This window comes from Eriocheir sinensis, chromosome 14, assembly GCF_024679095.1.
Source record: "Eriocheir sinensis breed Jianghai 21 chromosome 14, ASM2467909v1, whole genome shotgun sequence".
NCBI classification, from domain to species: domain Eukaryota; kingdom Metazoa; phylum Arthropoda; class Malacostraca; order Decapoda; family Varunidae; genus Eriocheir; species Eriocheir sinensis.
In genome coordinates this window covers 11,178,982-11,197,752 of record NC_066522.1, presented here as the reverse complement: position 1 = coordinate 11,197,752, position 18,771 = coordinate 11,178,982, and the positions used below count along the sequence as shown (strand labels likewise).

Sequence of the window (18,771 nt, the reverse complement as noted above, 5' to 3'; positions counted from 1 at the left end):
GACAAGAAAGGGGAGAAGGAGAGAGTGAACGAGAGGGAGAAAGAGAAGAAGAAGAGAGAAGTTTATTTGATTGGAAGAGGCGAGTGGCGGGGACATATAGTGAGTAATAAAGAGAAGAAGAGAGGGAAAAGGAGAGTAATGAGTAAATGGTGGGTATGGAAAGGGCAAGAGAGAGAAGAGATAGGAAGGAGGAGGATACATAGTGAGTATTGGAGAGGAGATAGAGAGAGAGAGAGAAGAGATAGGAAGGAGGAGGATAAGGAGGAGGATACATAGTGAGTAGTGGAGAGAGAGAGAGAGAGAGAGAGAGAGAGAGAGAGAGAGAGAGAGAGAGAGAGAGAGAGAGAGAGAGAGAGAGAGATAGAGAGAGAGAGAGAGAGAGATAGAGAGAGAGAGAGAGAGAGAGATAGAGGAGGATAAGGAGGAGGATACATAGTGAGTAGTGGAGAGGAGATAGAAAGAGAGAGAAGAGATAGGAAGGAGGAGGATAAGGAGGAAGTTACAGAGTGAGTAGTGGAGAGGAGAGAGAGAGAGAGAGAAGAGATGGGAGGACGGGGGAATAGGGATGGGATGAGTTGGGAGAGGCCATGGCGGTCACTCAGGGAAGGTGAATTGGACTCACTCTCACCCCGGAGGATTAAAGCCGATGCAGGACAAAGAAACAATTGGAAGAGTTACGCGTGCATGGGGCTCGACGGGGGCTCGGCGGCGTTTGACGGGCGGTGTGTGTGACCAGCAGCAGGATTAGATGTCGGTGTTAAAATGCTGTCAGAGTTGTATTGCCTCTTGCCTTTTTCCCTTTATTGTAGGGCTTTGTGTGTGTGTGTGTGTGTGTGTGTGTGTGTGTGTGTGTGTGTGTGTGTGTGTGTGTGTGTGTGTGTGTGTCCCTGTGGCCCTGACGGCTCTATTGTGGATTAAATGATTGTGTGTGTGTATATAGAGATAAACTATATTGTAATAGTTTGTGTCTGCTAACGAGGGTTTTGTTTTTGTCATGTAAATGTTATGCTATTTATATTTGCGTGCCGGGAGGAATATTTCTAATCAAGGAAATGGAATGTTATATTTGCTTGTTAAATTATTAGTCTATGCCAGTGGTTCTCAACTGGGGGGGCGCGGACACTCTCCCGAGGGGGCGCGAACCCCCTCGGCCAATACAATAGTAGCCTAGCCAAGAGCTATCTCTCTATCTATCTATCTATTTATCTATCTATCTTTGGTGGCATAGTTGGGGGGGGTTGAGTGGGTGTCGCAGGGAGGACGGGGGCCCCCAACTGCATTGAACTAGCTTTGGGGGGCCCAGCTTGCAATAGGTTGAGAACGTCACAAATATTCCAAAAACTTTGTAATATTAAAAAGAATTATCCCTAACCTTCAAATATCATAGAACCTGGACGTTGCTAATACAAATACTGTTCTAGAATGCGCTTTCATCATACAAGTCGAACAAATACACCGGTACTGTACTAGCCAGCGAGCCCACGAAGAAACGAGTCAAAAATTGTCATAATCTCAAACTTTTCGTCACCCAATCTCACATTATTGACAAGGCTTTCGTATGAGTTTTGAGCCATTTCGGGGGTAGTTTTATGACCCTGGTGGTGCTTTGACACTTCTTCTGTGCCATGAATCTATCAGAAGACTCATTAAAACCCGAGTGATTTCCTTTTTATCCTGAATATAGTTTATGTGAGAGCCGGAAGCGTCTGAGAATACCAACGATTATCTCCTAAATGACTTCGTTGCGTTTTAGTGAAGTATTGTGGGTAAGGGGGGGGAGGGGGGGGGGAGGAGGCGGGGGACGTTTTCTTTTTCTTTTTTTTTTTTTTACAGCAAGGGAGTCATTTCAGCGTCTCGAAACAAAAAGAGTAACAAAAATGCCCGCTAGACGCTGCTCCAACAAATGAAAACAAACGAGCGGCGGAAAGAGAGGTCATTTAGGGTGATGTGTCTTGATTCTCTCGTCTGGAAAGCAGGTCATAGGCAGGAGGGAATACAAATAAAGGAAGGCTTTACCAGAGTTTACTAGCAGAAGGGATAAAATAATGAAGATGCCGGTTGACTCTTGCATAAGGGATTTGGACAGAATAGGGATGACCAAGAGTGAAAAGTCGTGTGCAGCGAGGTCGCGAGAGGGGAGGAGGTATACAGTTAGCAAGTTTGGAAGAGCAGTCAGCATGAAAATATCGATAGAATTTGGAAAGTGTGTGTGTGTGTGTGTGTGTGTGTGTGTGTGTGTGTGTGTGTGTGTGTGTGTGTGTGTGTGTGTTGGGGTGGAGGGGTCATGTGATCATGGAGGTATTTATGGGCTTTACAAGTGCCGATATTGTGCTCCCAGCGCTTTCATGCGCCTCAACATGAAAAGTTTGCTGGAAGATGCCCTAATGATGGTGATGACGTGCTTGCCCCAGCTTAGCTTGCTGTCCAGGGTAACTCCAAGTAGTTTGGTGAATTCAGCCACCTGCAGCTGGTGAGGGCCAACCTTCAGGGCTGGCGGAGGGATGGCAGTGGTGGAAGTGTGGAAATGCATCACCACCGTCTTGTTAGCGTTGATGGTGACGTGGTTGTCTTGCGTCCAGCTCTGCAGTCGGTGTGTGCGAGTGTGTGTGTGTGTGTGTGTGTGTGTGTGTGTGTGTGTGTGCGTGTGGGTGTGGGTGTGGGTGGGCTTGCATGACGGTGTATGCTGGAGAAATAAAAAGTGACAGGTTCTAGAAGTCGAATAGGGTCAGGTGCGCCCTTAAGATTAATCCAATAAATTTAAGACAAAATAAAAAGAGGAGCAAATATTTTCCTCCCTGCCGCTCTTAATTGATTCTTTGCACCTTTTCACCTCCGATTCTTAGGAAAACACGCAAGAAAAAGGGAAAGGAAAATTAATTGACTGAAAGAGAAAGGCCAGTTAGTCAAATACTGTGTCATTCGAGTTTGTCTGTTTTATTTTTCGTTGTTTTTATTTTATATTATTTGTCGAGGCGTTGGTTGTGCCTCGAAAGAATTCACGTTTGCCATTTGTGTACCGAAAAAAAAAATAATAAAAGGGTGAGAATTTCATCATGGATATCTTTTTTTTTCTCTCTCTTTTTCAGTTGTGTTTTTAAGTTTCCATTTAGGTTAAACCCTTCTCATCGTGTCACTTCATTTTTTTCATTCAGATTCTTTATTCTCCTATTGTTTCATCCCGTCTGCTCCTCCACTTCACCCTCCCCCTTCTCCTCCTCTTCCCCATTCTCCTCCTCCTCATCCTCCTCATCTTTCTCCTTCTCCTCCTTCTCCTCATCTTCATCATCATCATCATCCTATTCTTCGTCTTCCTCCTCTTCCTCCGTTTTCCCATCACCATTTCTCTTTCACCTCCTCCTCCTCCTCCTCCTCCTCCTCCTCCTCCTCGCCTTCCTACAATACAGAAGGGACCCGTTTGAAATGTAAACTCCGCCTCCTTAATTCTCCCTTCAAACGAGGCCACACCATCTTACGGCTTACACGCACGCACTCACGCACACCCGAGTGAGTGAGTGTGTGCGTGTGTGGGTGGTTGGGGGCGGGGGTTGTTTGTTTAGTGTATATGTATGTTATATGTTTGTTTTTGTGTGTTTTGTTGGTTCGTGTGTGTTTGTTGGCCTGTTTGTGTGTTTGTTTCTTGTGTGTGTGTTTGTTTCTTGTCTTGCTCGTGTATATGTTTGTTTAATTTGTGTGTGTTTCTTGGCCTGTATTTTATAGGTGTGTAGCTCGGGTGTGTGTTTTTTTTTTCTTGTGTGTGTGTGTGTGTGTGTGTGTGTGTGTGTGTGTGTGTGTGTGTGTGTGTGTGTGTGTGTGTGTGTGTGTGTTTTCATTTAGTTGCAGCGTTTTGTTCTGTATGTTTTCTTTCATGTTTTTTTTTTCATTCTGTCCTTTGTTATTTTTTTTACTTCTATTGTATCGCATCTCTTTCGTTATAATATTTGCCGTTACTCTGTGTCTTTGTTCTGTTCTCTTAACTCTTCACTGCAGATTCTTGTTTTTACTCCAAAGTTTAATATGTATAAACGTAATTTTCCTGCCCAGTTCATTACATCCCTTTTAAAATATACATATGGTGTCGCTCGCTCCACATTACTTCAATCACAATACTCATTTTGTTTATGTTTTGTGCTTGAAGATCATCAGAGTATTTGAAAGGGTATTTGTATGTGTGGGTGGGTGTATGTGTGTGAGTGTGTGTGTGGGGGTATTTGAAAGGGTATTTGTATGTGTCGGTGGGTGTATGTGTGTGAGTGAGTGTGGGGTGGGTATTTGAAAGGGTATTTGTATGTGTGGGTGGGTGTATGTGTGTGAGTGTGGGGGGGGGTATTTGAAAGGGTATTTGTATGTGTGGGTGGGTGTGTGTGAGTGAGTGTGGGGTGGGTATTTGAAAGGGTATTTGTATGTGTGGGTGAGTGTATGTGTGTGAGTGTGTGTGGGGTGGGTATTTGAAAGGGTATTTTTATGTGTGTGTGGGGTGGGTATTTGAAAGGGTATTTTTATGTGTCGGTGGGTGTATGTGTGTGTGTGTGGGGGGGGGGGGGGTGCGTGTGAGTGAGGGGCGTCGCGGGGGTCGTGCGTCGCGCCTCTCGTGTCGTTGGGGGATCTATGTTATCGCTGAGTCTTGAACCTCCTGCGCGGAATGATGGGTCCCTTAAAGTTCAGGTAACGAGAGACAGTCGATCGTATAGCTCTATCGGGTTCTGCTGCTGCGAGTGTTATTATTATTATTATCTCTTATTATCATTGTTATTATTATTATTGTTATTATTATTATTATGTGTAGTTGTTTTTTTCTTGTGTCTTTTTTTAGCAGTTGTTACCATTGTTGTTTTACGTTTCACTTTTTTGCTCTAGTAATTGTTATTGTTACTCTTCGTTGATGTTGATGTTTTTTTTGTTGTTGTTGCTTATTATTGCTGTTGTTTTCATTGTTTGTTTTATTTATTTATTTTATTTTTTATTTATTTATTTTTTTTTTTTTGGATATTGAGGTTCTTCGGTCTTATTTTTGTGGTGTTATTGTTTTTTTGCTGTTAATTATTTGGGTTGTTGTTGTTGTTGTTGTTGTTGTTGTTGTTGTTGTTGTTGTTGTTGTTGTTGTTGTTGTTGTTGTTGTTGTTATTGAGGTTATTGCTGCATATATCTGTCGTAAATTAGGCAGCCACAAACGTACATTTAAAACTTGTTGCATATTTATCGACGCACGAGAAGGAAATCAGTACGTAGACTGTTTGTTGTTTACTTAATTGCTCAGTCTTGTTTGTTTGTGTGATTGTTTGCCTTTCTGAGTGCTTGTGTGTGTGTGTGTGTGTGTGTGTGTGTGTGTGTGTGTGTGTGTGTGTGTGTGTGTGTGTGTGTGTGTGTGTGTGTGTTCGTGCTATAAATTGTTAGTCCACTCTCTAATCATCTCGGTGCGATATACATTTTCTCTTACCTAATCCTAGACCATACATTTTAACACCAGGTCCACAAATTATATCACCTGAAGAATATTTATTGTACATTTCCTCGCACACACCACCAACCCAACCACCACCATCCCAACTACCACCACCACCATCACTGCCACCACAACAACATCACCTCCACACCACCAACCATCGCCAATACGCCATTCAGAGTGGAGTCAAAGGCTCTTCGTCTTATCCACGCCCCTCCACTTATTAGCAGTCTTCTACCTCCTAAATTCCACGGCATTGTTGCATCTCTTTCTGTCTTCTACCGATACTTTCATGTTGCTTGCTCTTCTGAACTTGCTAATTGCCAGCCTACCCTCTTCCCGCGGCCCCACTGCACACGACTTTCCACCCTTCCTCAGCCTTATTCTACCCAAATCCCTTATGCAAGAATTAACCAGCATCTTCATCCTTTTTCCCCTTCCGTTAGTTTAAAATCGGAACAGCCTCCCCTCAGCTGTCTTTCCATTCAAGAGGAGGGAAAATGCGCACCTCTCCACCCGAAAGTGACCTCTCTTTTGGCCTCTCGTTCTTTTTTCATTCCTTTGGAGCAGAGTTTAAGGGGCGGGACATTTTATTTTGTTGATTTTGTTTTGCCTTTGAGCTAACAAAAAAATATACGCGTCCCCATTTAGCCATAAAAACACACAACAAGCGTTACGTCACTATAACAGGTTCAGTGACACAGCGACCAGTCATCGTCTAGACAGTGTTTGCAGACCTTATTGGGTAACTGAGAGGCATCAACCAATCTCAGAGCTGTTACGGCTATTACGTCACGCGAAAAAAAATAGACAAATACATAAAGTTTTTCATTTACGGCAGATTAAAGTTCCCCAAGAAAATGGTAGTAGTAGCAGTAGTAAAGGGTTATTGGGGGGGGGGAGAGAGAGAGAGAGAGAGAGAGAGAGAGAGAGAGAGAGAGAGAGAGAGAGAGAGAGAGAGAGAGAGAGAGAGAGAGAGAGAGAGAGAGAGAGAGAGAGAGAGAGAGAGAGAGAGAGAGAGAGAGAGAGAGAGAGAAAGGAAATCCCAGACCAAATTGTCGCTTATTTTCTGTGTTGCCAAATTACTGGCGATCAAACTTGCAAAACAAAAAAAGAGGCGGAAAACAACTGAAACTATGACTGACAGAGTAATTAAAAGCTACAACAACCACATAACAAAGAGAGAGAGAGAGAGAGAGAGAGAGAGAGAGAGAGAGAGAGAGAGAGAGATCGTGTGCGTGTGCGTGTGTGTGTGCGCGTGTGTGTGTACTGGGAGGCTAGAGAAGCTCGGTCACGGTGACTAATGAAGCAATTGCATAACTTTTTAATTATTGAACTGTTATGTGCGGAAACAGGTAATTAGGGTGGCTGTCTTGAGCGAATATTAATGGCGGTGTCGAATGCCTGGGAGACTAATGTGAGAGGCAGACACACAGACAGACAGACAGACAGACAGACATAAAACAGCAGGGTCAGCAGACACGCACAGACATATTTGGCCAGTCGTTTTCTCGTTAATAGTTGTCATAAACATTTCAATTAATCTTGTCCCGTGTCCATGATCATTGTCTGTGTCTGTCTGCTTATATAATAATCTTTAGTGTTTCTTTTTTTTATGTCTGTCTCGCCTGTATGTGTTTCCGACTGTTGTCTGTCTGTTTACGTCTGTCTGTTTGTCTGTCTGCCTATATAGTGATCCTCTGTGTTTCTTTATACTGTCTGTTTCGCCAGTCTGTGTTTCTGATTGTTGTCTGTCTGCCTGTGTCTGTCTGTCTTTATGAATGTATGTATGTATGTCTATCTGTGTGTCTGTGTGTATCTGTGTCTGTCTGTCTATATGTCTGTCTGCCTGTGTGTCTGTCTGTCTGTCTGTCTGTATGTGTGTATGTGTGATATGTCTGTGTCTGTCTATCTGTCTGTCTGCCTGTGTGTCTGTCTGTCTGTCTGTCTGTCTGTGTGTATGTGTGATATGTCTGTGTCTGTCTATCTGTCTCTCTGTGTGATCTGTCTGTCTGTCTGTCTGTCCGTCTCTTTTTCTCTCTTTTTCTCTCTGTCCAGCCTGTCTGCGCCCCGCCGGCCGCGGCTGTATCACGTCACGCATGAGGCTCACGAGTTCAGATTAATGTCGCAATTCAGATAATTGGCGGAATTCATTTTCAACTTCACACATTCACAGTGACATTTCCTCTGACTTTCCAGAATCACAATTGTCGTAATTATTTCTTTTGTATCGGGTCAGTGAATTGAATGACGCACACACACACACACACACACACACACACACACACACACACACACACACACACACACATCACATATCACACACACACACACACACACACCGGTAGCTCAGGGGTAGAGCGTTTGGCTCACAACCAGAAGGACCGGGGTTCGATTCCCCGGCCGGGTGAAGATAAGTTGGGTTTATCTTCTTTCACGTGTAACCCCTGTTCACCTAGCAGTGAGTAGGTACGCGACGTCAGGCAAGGAGTTGTGACCTCGGTGTCGCGGTGTGTTGTATGTGAGTGGTCTCAGTCCTACCCAAAGATCGGTATTACGAGCTCTGTGCTCTTCCGTAGGGGAACGGCTGGCTGTCTCGAGAGACCCGCAGCAGACCAAGAGGTGAATTACACACACACACACACACACACACACACACACACACACACACAGAACTAAGAAAGTGGATAAAATTAGCCGGGTATTGAAAAAGATTTACCACCGGGCACCCCTTCATTACAGAGGAGGTAGCAACACACACACACAAAAAAAAAGCTACTCCACGCCCCAGATCATGGATAGAGGGATATTTATGGGGCGGGGGGGGCGGGGGGTGGAGGTTGGATAGGGGAAGAGGGGGGAGTTCTGAAATTGGATGGCAAAGGACGTTGGGTGGTGGGATGTGGAGGCAGGCACTTGAGGGGGGGGGGGGGGAGATGGAAGCGGGCGTGGAAGGGGGAGAGAGAATGGGGGAGGAGATGGGAGGCACAGCGGAGACACCTAAAGCACCCCCTTCCCTCTCCTACTATCCCCTACCCCCCCCCCTCCACCCTTCCTCTCCCCTCCCCTCCCCACTCTATACCCTAACATGCGTGGTAATGGCGTGCGTGTAAGTGTGCACAATTTCGTGTCAGGTTCGTTGAGGCACAGCTTTTGCACAGCCCGGCGCGACCACCCTCCTCCTCCACCTTGGCTCTGGCTGGCAATAAAGGTTCAATGATTTATCTCTTCTCCCTCTTTCCGCATTTGGCATACAGCATTGCAGCCACGGTAATGTTGGGTAATCTCTCAGGAACCCGCTTTTTGCCGCTTCTTACGAGTCTGTGTGAATGGAACCTTAGGGGCCGTTCGTCTTTATGTTACTGGCGTCCCGTGACAGTCCCCCGTCAAATATTAGTTCTCGTTCTGGGCGTTGAGGGCTGGCTGGTGGCGTGACCTTGAGGTGCTCGTAAGGTCAGCTACGATGGTGAAAAAAGCTTCGAGAGGGAGGGAGAGAGGAAGGAAGGGAATACTTGCCTGGAAATGGTCGTTCGTTTGGTTCAGAACGAGATTATCCTGTAGTGTAATCATGCCTATTGACACGGCCACTCAGCTTGTATGTCTTCATTGGAGCAAGGGGTATGGACGCGGCTATTCATTACGGAGCCTAAATGTACTATAATCGTCTGTTTGCGTTATATTAAGTTGTGATTTACCCTCGCTACGGCCTCTGCGTGTGATGTTTAGTGTGGGTCTGTGGCGCGGCGTTAGGGAGCTTGTTTCTTCGTTCAGAGCCCATTATGTCTAGTTTTCTTCTTTTTACGCATTCTATTATTCATTTACCTCCTCCTCCTCTTCGTCCTCCTCCTCTACCTCCATCTCCTCCTCCTCTTCCTTCCGTTTCTTCCACTCCTTCTCCTCTTCTTTCATATCCTCCATCTTCTCAGCCCATTATGTCTGATGCTTCCTCCTTTCCCGTGTTCTGTTCTTCGTCCTCCTCTTCCTCCTTCTCCTCCTTTTCCGTCTTCCGTTTCTTCTCCTCCTCTACCTCCACTTCCTACTCTTATTCCTTCCGTTTCTTCCACCCCTGCTCCTCCTCTTTCATATCCTCCATCTTCCTCCTTTTCCGTGTTCTGTTTTTCATTCTCCTCTTCCTCCTTCTCCTCCTTCTTCTACTCCTGTTTCTCTTGCTCTTTCTCCTCTTTCATCATCTTAGCCTGTTATGTCTATTCTTTACTCATTTTCCGTCTTCTAATTTTCATTCACTTCCTCCTCCTCCTCCTCTGCCTCCTTCCGTTTCTTCTTCTTCTCCTGCTCCTTCTTCTTCTGCATCTTCTTTCTTTTATTTCTATTCCTCTTCCTCCTCCTCCTGCGCTTCCTTCTCCTCCATCTCCACTTTTTTCTGCCCTTCCTACTACTACTACTGCTCCCTTCTCCGCCTTCTTCCTTTTCAAACCCTCTATCACTTCCTCCTCCTCCTCCTCCTCCTCCTTCTGACTGGGCGTGCGGGAAAAGTAAACAAAAGGAGCTGTTAATTCAAGCCGTAAACTGTGTGTGTGTGTGTGTGTGTGTGTGTGTGTGTGTGTGTGTGTGTGTGTGTGTGTGTACCGCAGGGCTAAAGGGACCTTTTTCTTCTTCTTCTTCCAACCTTCGCCTCCCGCACAACCTTAACCGCCGCCGTCAGCCTCACCTCCGTCCTTCCTTCCTCGGGGGGCGTTATGGCGTGTTAAAAGAAATGGTTATGGCGCCTTTGCTTCCGTCCGTGACTTGTGGTGGTGGTGTCCTTGTTTTATTCCCCGTGAAAAGCCGCTTAATGGACGGATGTGGGATTAGAACGGCTGGCGGTGGGTGGATGCGAGCTCCTTCCCGTAATGGTCTTCTGCTTTGTCTTGCTATGCTTTTCATGTCTTTCTTTCGCTCTTTCTTTTTTTTCCTTCACTCCTGATCCCACTGTTTGGTTATCTTCTTATTTTTTTACAGTTGGTTATGAGTGTGTGTGTGTGGGGGGGGGGGGGAAGGAAGTATTATATATGTGTGTGTGTGTGCTTGCGTGTGTGTGTGTGTGTGTGTGTGTGTGTGTGTGTGTGTGTGTGTACCAGATTTGACAAGGCTCACTATCGTCCGCTTGTTATCCACGCCTCAGTTCGAATCCCTCAATAGTCCTGTTTGTCTTTGATCCACCAGACCGCCACCACCGCTAAGGCGCTGACCCACTCCCCCCCGCAGGCACACTGACCAGAGGGGCACCCGCGTGAAGCTGGCTGGTAGAGGAGTGACGGAGGGTTGCACTGGAGGAGAGAATACCGGCTTCCCCAAGAGTCAAGGACACTTACGTCGTCGCCTTTGGTTAGTGTCGCTCCTGTTTGTTCGTCCGTGTTTGTTTTTGCCTTCTCTGTCTGTGTTTGTGTCAGTCTGTTTGTCTCTCTCTCTCTCTCTCTCTCTCTCTCTCTCTCTCTCTCTCTCTCTCTCTCTCTCTCTCTCTCTCTCTCTCTCTCTCTCTCTCTCTCTCTCTCTCTCTCTCTCTCTCTCTCTCTCTCTCTCTCTCTCTCTCTCTCTCTCTCTCTCTCTCTCTCTCTCTTCGTGTGTGTGTGTGCGTGTGTGTGTGTGTGTGTGTGTGTGTGTGTGTGTGTGTACAGCAGAGTGATCCAGTAATTTTTTCCGTGCAGCCGAGAGAACAGATTTATTTCCGTCCTCAAATGAAGGTTTCGGAATTAGTTTAGTGGGATAGAGTGTAGCGGTTAACTGCTGGTGGGGAGACCCGTAGACTGCTGTGGGGTTTCATCGTGGCCGCACGGGTTTTCATCGGGCCGCGGTTTTTCATCGGGCCACGGTTTTTCATCGGGCCACGGTTTTTCATCGGGCCACGGTTTTTCATCGGGCCACGGTTTTTCATCGGGCCACGGTTTTTCATCGGGCCACGGTTTTTCATCGGGCCACGGTTTTTCATCGGGCCGCGGTTTTTCATCGGGCCACGGTTTTTCATCGGGCCACGGTTTTTCATCGGGCCACGGTTTTTCATCGGGCCATGGTTTTTCATCGGGCTACGGTTTTTCATCGGGCCACGGTTTTTCATCGGACCACGGTTTTTCATCGGGCCATGGTTTTTCATCGGGCCACGGTTTTTCATCGGGCCATGGTTTTTCATCGGGCCACGGTTTTTCATCGGGCCACGGTTTTTCATCGGGCCACGGTTTTTCATCGGTCCTAGAGTATCATCACTTCCCCCGCACGGATATTTACCTGCATCTCCCGCCTCATTCCCCCTCTGCACACCGCACGCTCCTGTGACTCGAATAGGGGATGAAATACGCTAATAACCACCGATGGGGAAACATCATCCGCGTGCAAGCTATGGAAAAATATTTAATCTCAGCCGTGTATGAAATGTTTCACAAAATAGCGTACGACTCATTAGGAAAATCTTTCATGAGTCGTTTGGCCGCATCTCTCTCTCTCTCTCTCTCTCTCTCTCTCTCTCTCTCTCTCTCTCTCTCTCTCTCTCTCTCTCTCTCTCTCTCTCTCTCTCTCTCTCTCTCTCTCTCTCTCTCTCTCTCTCTCTCTCTCTCGTATATAAATTCCGTTCAAAAGAAAAAAAATAAGGCATGGCTCATATTGAAAAGATTTGGGGAAACTCACCTAAAAGAAACTAAATAAGCAAATGTGAAAGCAGATGCAAAGAAGTTTATATATAATTTTTTTTTCCTAACAAGTTTTCAGAGGAGAGGCTCGTCACATTTTTTCCTTCCCATCAGTTAGCAAAAGGAAAATAATTGGAAGTCCATTTAATTCGGGTTTGCAAAATGCATTAATTAACAAACCAACTCTCAGGCAGACGAATAGGTAAATGAGCAAACAAAAAATGGGGGGCGAGGCTGAAGAGAGGGGAAACTTAATTATTGGAACTAGTAATTAATTTGGTCATCTTTTCACGCGATGACTGCGCAGGACACATCAACGGCTCTTCACTTCAGCGAGGAGGAGGGAGAGGGAGAGGGAGAGAGAGAGAGAGAGAGAGAGAGAGAGAGAGAGAGAGAGAGAGAGAGAAAACTATATACTTACACACATACTTACATACACCCATCCAGACAGACAGACAGCCAGACCGACCGACAGACAGACAAACAGACAGACAGACAGACAAGACAGATAGTGAGAGAGAGAAACAAACATAAGGACAGACGAATAAAAAATAGACAGACAGACATAAACAGACAGACAGACAGACAGACAGACAAGATAGATAGTGAGAGGGAGAAACAAAAATAAGGACAGACGAATAGAAAATAAACAGACAGACATAAACAGACAGACAGACAGATAGACAGACAAATATTGAGAGGCAGAGACAAATAGAATAACAGACAGACAGACAGACAGACAAGCATACAAAAACAGGCAAAACACTACGTTCGCCCTTCTTACAAAGCTTAACAGCAAAATATTTCAGCTTTCCCTTCCCCTCCATTTTTTTTATTATTCTTAAAGAGACACAACACTAAAATTTTATCTCCTTTCACACGCCTACGACACAACACCTTCTGCTGCCCCTTCTGCTGTTCCTACCTGTCCTTCTGCTTCTACTGATGACTGACACCCGTTTCTACTTCTCTCCTGCTACCATTATCTTTTTTTTCTGCTTCCCCTTCTTCTGTTCCTTCTAACTGCAGACACTCATTTCTACTTCTCCTGCTGTCAATACCTGCTCCTACTACCTCTCTCCTGCTTTTATTGATGAGTGACACCCATTTCCATATCTCCTGCTGTCAATACCTGCTCCTGTTACCTCTCCTCTTGCTCCTACTAAATACAGACACCCATTTCTACTTCTGCTTTCATTGCCTACTCCTGCTTCTCCTCTCCTGCTATTGATGATGACTAACACCCATTTCCGTATCTCCTGCTGTCAATACCTGCTCCTACTAATGAAAGACCCATTTTTCCTCTTTATACTGCCCCCCCTCCCTGCTCCTCCTCCTCCTGCTCCCTCGCCTGCTGCTGCTACTGCTTGGTTACATTATCCCCTCACACACTCCCCTGACTGCCAATACTCTCAATTCTAATCACATTATCACCACCACCACCATAATCATCATCATCATCAACAGCAGCACCACTTCTTGCATTCCTCCCTTGCACCATATCCCTTGCACCATATCTCTTGGACCATATCTCTTGGACCATATCTCTTGCACCATATCTCTTGCACCATATCCCTTGCACCATATCCCTTGCACCATATCTCTTGCACCATATCTCTTGCACCATATCTCTTGCACCATATCCCTTGCACCATATCCCTTGCACCATATCCCTTGCACCATATCTCTTGCACCATATCCCTTGCACCATATCCCTTGCATCTCCCTTCCCACCACACCTGCATGAAAACAACGATACAGGAAAAAGATTTATAACACGCTTGTAGAAAGAAAAAAAAAACGATCAAGAATACTAAAAGAAAAAGAGACCCAAGTAGTTGTTTAAGCATTTGGCTAGAAAACAAGAAAATATATTGTAAAGGAAAAAGAGGACCAAGCATTTTTTTTTTAACTATGCGACTGGAAAACAAGAAACGATGATATGATATAAAGAAGAAACAGCCGAAGTCGGAAGCTGTTACAATGGCTACAACCCCGACGACCATTCTGGACTGGACTGGACTGAACAGGAATGGATTGAACTGAACTGGACTGGACAGGACTGGACTGGACTGGACTGGACAAGACTGGACTGGACTGGACTGGATTGGACTGGACTGGACTGGACAGGACAGGACTGGATTGGACTGGACTGGACTGGACTGAACAGGACTTGAGTGGACAGGGCTGGACTGGACTGGACTGAGCATTACTGGACTGGACTGAACTGGACTGGATTGGACTGGACTGGACTGGACTGGACAGGACGGGACGGGGACTGGACCTGCATCATCTGGTACAGTGTCGCCCCCCTTAGCCACACCATCACACACAGCGGTAATTCAGGGCGCTTTGCTTTCACCATCAACAGCCTCGCAGTGATGCCATTTAAGCGAATTTTCCACTAGATCTGGCGGAATCGCATGTTAATCGAGCGGGAAAAATCTTAGAAATGAAAAGAGTAACTGGCGGATTTTCAAGTCCAATCTGGCGGCAAATTTTTATAGCTTCACCAATCATCTGGCGGATTTTTTAGGCCATCGTAGCGGATTTATAAATTTTGAGTTGGCAACACTTCAGACAACAGGACCAGAGTCATGAGCACCGCCAATGCAAACAGTACACCTCCACCTCCACCTCCACCTACTCCACCACCACCACCACCATCACTTACAACCGCCAATATCCGATCCAACAACGCTGAAAAAAGGTCATCATTACATCATCGTTCGTCATCATCATCGTCATCATCGGCATCACTCTTGCCTCCCCGCCCTACCCTTCCCAGTAACACGGCTACAAATTTATGAGTAGGACAGATCGTTGCATCGTTCTCCAGTTAACACACACACACACACACACACACACACACACACACGTACACACACACACACACACACACACACACACACACACACACACACACACACACACACACACACACACACACACATGAAAAATATCTATACAAATACATTTACATAAAGATGGATAGATAGATAGATGGATAGATAGATAGATAGATAGACAGATAGATAGATAGAGTAATGGATGATAGAGACAGGTAACTAGAGATATGAATAGATAGATAGACTGGTGTTTTCTCGTCTTTATATGATGCAGTGAAGATCAGTCATCGGAGGACATTTATTATTTTGAAGTAATGGTAATTGGACGAGCGAGAGGAGGAAAAAAGGGTTGCACGAACGACATATTCGCCCATATTCTTGCGCGTAAATTCGAGAGGAAAGCTGAAAACATATATGAATTTTCACTTGGGTAGAGAGAGAAAAAAGTCCTGCAGAACAAGATAGATAGATAGATGGATAAATGGGTAGATAGATAGGTAGATACATAGACAGACAGATAGATAGATAGATAGATAGATGGATAAATGGGTAGATAGATAGGTAGATACATAGACAGACAGATAGATAGATAGATAGATAGATAGATAGATAGATGGATAAATGGGTAGATAGATAGGTAGATAGATAGATAGATGGATAAATGGGTAGATAGATAGGTAGATACATAGACAGACAGGTAGATAGATAGATAGATAGATAGATAGATAGATAGATGGATAAATGGGTAGATAGATAGGTAGATACATAGACAGACAGAGATAGATAGATAGATAGATAAATAGATAGATGGATAAATGGATAGATAGATAGGTAGATAGATAGACAGACAGATAGATAGACAAACAGGTAGATAGATAGATAGATCAATGCGCATAAATATGAAAGGAGAGGTGTGAACATTTATGCATTTTCACTTGGGTAGAGAGAGAAAAAAAAAACGGCAGAACATTCCACTCTATTTCCCCTCTGTTAAAGAAGGAAAAATATATATTGTCATCATTGCTATTTTCACCATTGCAACTTTCACCATCATCATCACCACCACCACCACCACCACCTTCCTCTTTTTTTTTCTTCTTTTTTTTTAGTTATTATTTTCTTCCTTTATTTCTGCCGTTCGTTATTATTCATCATGTTTGCTTTATTCATTCATTCATTCATTCATTCATTCATTCCATTCTTACTGTTTCTTTATCTCTTTCTTCCTCTACTTATTCCGTTCTTCCTTCCTTCCTCTTTCTATCCTTCTTTCCTTCCTTCCTTTCTTTCTTTCTGTCTTTCTTTTTTTCTCTTTCTTTCTTTACTTATTCCGTTCTTCATTCCTTCCTTTCTTTCTCTATCCCTCCTTCCTTCTTTCCAGTCTTCCTTCCTTCCATCCTTCCTTCCTTCATTCCTTCCTTTCTTTCTTTCCATTCCTTCCTTCCTTACTTCCTTTCCATTCCTTCCTTCCTTCCTTCCATCCCTCCTTCCCTCCTTCCTTCCCTCCTTCCATCCGTCCTTCCATCCGTCCGTCCTTCCTTCCTTCCTTCCTTCCATCCTCTCTTCTCCACTCCACCACCGCCCCCGCCAACACCACCACCACCACCACCACTAACAAGAGCAACCACGAAAGGGAGTCAGAGGATCAGGTGTGTCAGCCAATAATACGCGCTCACTTTGAAGGGGGAAGGAAGGGGAGACGAAGGATGAAAGGAAGGAGAGAGAGAGAGAGAGAGAGAGAGAGAGAGAGAGAGAGAGAGAGAGAGAGAGAGAGAGAGAGAGAGAGAGAGAGAGAGAGAGAGAGAGAGAGAGAGAGAGAGAGAGAGAGAGAGAGAGAGAGAGAGAGGAAGGAAGAAAGAAATCAAGAAAGATGAGAGAAAGAAAGAAAATAAGACAGGAAGGAAGGAAGGAAAGATAAAGAATAAAGAAAGGAAAGAAGAAATAAAGCAAGAAGGAGAAATAAAGAAAGAAAGGCAGAGAGAAAGAAAGGAAGTAATAAATAAACCAAGAAAGACAGAAAGGAAGCAAGCAAGCAAACAAGCAAGGAAGGAAGGAAAGAAGGAATACGGCAAGAAAAAAAATATAAAACAAACAACAAGCAATGAATGGATGAAGGAAGGAAGGAAGGCACGAATGAAGGAAGGGGCACGAGGGAAGAAAGACTGAATGCTCGGGAAAGGAAGGCGAGGAGTGAAAGGAAGCATGCAGAGTGGAAGGCGATAACGAGAGGAAAATTGGATAAAAGTGATGCACAGGACCACTTGAAACGGTTCCTAAAAGTGGTGACGGAGCGAATGAGGATGGCGAGGGTCATTGAGAGAGAGAGAGAGAGAGAGAGAGAGAGAGAGAGAGAGAGAGAGAGAGAGAGAGAGAGAGAGAGAGAGAGAGAGAGAGAGAGAGAGAAAGGATAACATCATGCTCTATAATTTTAAGAAGAAAAGGAGAGGGAAGGACAAAGACAGCTGGCGGGCATTCTCCTGAAGACAGCGACGGGAAAAAACGACCCATGCGAGGAAACTAATGGCGGGAAAAAAAGAAGAAATCATTGTCCTCAAGATTTCTGGCAGGGTGGAAAAACATCTTAAAAGTCCCCCAGACACACACACACACACACACACACACACACACACACACACACAGAGAGAGAGAGAGAGAGAGAGAGAGAGAGAGAGAGAGAGAGAGTGAGTACTAAGGTCTTATGTATTATTACCTATGTCACAACCACTCGTGGCCAATTAATTAGGAGGCGTCAGGTAAATATATCATCACCTTCCCCAGACTCCTTTTTCACAGACACCTTGATAGAATATTTTACACTCCCTTCTCATCCTCACCACCACCACCAACAACAACAACAACACCACCACCACCACCACCACCTTAACCACCACTACCAACCCAGCTTCCAACTCCTTATCATTTCACTGTCTACCTCCTATTTTGTCATCTATAAGTCCCGCGACAACACCACCACCGTCAGTACCATCGTCACCACCGCCGCCGTTACCAACTAGACAGCTTTCCTCGGTTTTCCTCTCAGATGTGACGACGGCGTGAATTTTTCAAGGTATAATGAGACATGGATGGGTTCTTCGAGTACGTTTCCGCAGCCGAACTTCATATATTTTACCCAGAAGACGAGGGTAGCACCGAACCCGTGAATTACGACACACACACATACACGAGTAGTTAGTCATGTGGGTTCGTCCATCTTGCGCTGCGTCCTTTCCGCCGAGACTCAAAATAATTAAAACACAACTGGTCTCGGCTGTGTGTGCCTTTTCTTTCCCTCTATGACACCCCAGATATATTCCTCCCATTATCTCCTCCACTGCCTTATTCTTTTCTACTGTATCTTCCGTTCTCACTTACCTTTCATCATTTTTTATTCGTCTCACTAACATTCTTACCAATATCTTCATCCATCTTCGTTTTACCATCTCCTATCACTCGTTTTACTCAACCTTCATCCCTCTCTATTCCATTTATCCCTCTCTCTTTTACTTTTCTGTCCCATAATGCCAACTGTTCTTCCCGTTCTCCTGCCGGCTAGTCGAAGGGAACGAACTGATAGCAGAGGCTCGACAAAGGTTCACTTTTTAAATTGTCTCATAAGGTATCTGTTTGTGATCATCTAACTTACTTTTGCTTCGTAACGTCAATTGTTATTCTCCCGTTCTCACCCAGCCTACTCGGAGGGAATGAATTGGTAAAACTGTCTCGACACGGATTCTGTTTTGTTGTGTGTGTGTGTGTGTGTGTGTGTGTGTGTGTGTGTGTGTGTGTGTGTGTGTGTGTGTGTAATATTCATAATAATAATAATAATAATAATAATAATAATAATAATAATAATAATAATAACAGG

At 44.9% G+C, this 18,771-nt stretch overlaps 1 long non-coding RNA gene across 1 annotated transcript in view; it reads left to right on the top strand.

Annotated features, from left to right (window-relative positions):
* LOC126998445 (uncharacterized) overlaps nt 1–18,771 on the top strand; it is a 116,965-nt gene that overhangs the window by 38,027 nt on the left and 60,167 nt on the right. The window contains exon 2 of the long non-coding RNA XR_007752877.1: nt 10,646–10,765. This is a non-coding gene — a long non-coding RNA (uncharacterized LOC126998445). The remainder of the gene's footprint in view (nt 1–10,645; nt 10,766–18,771) is intronic.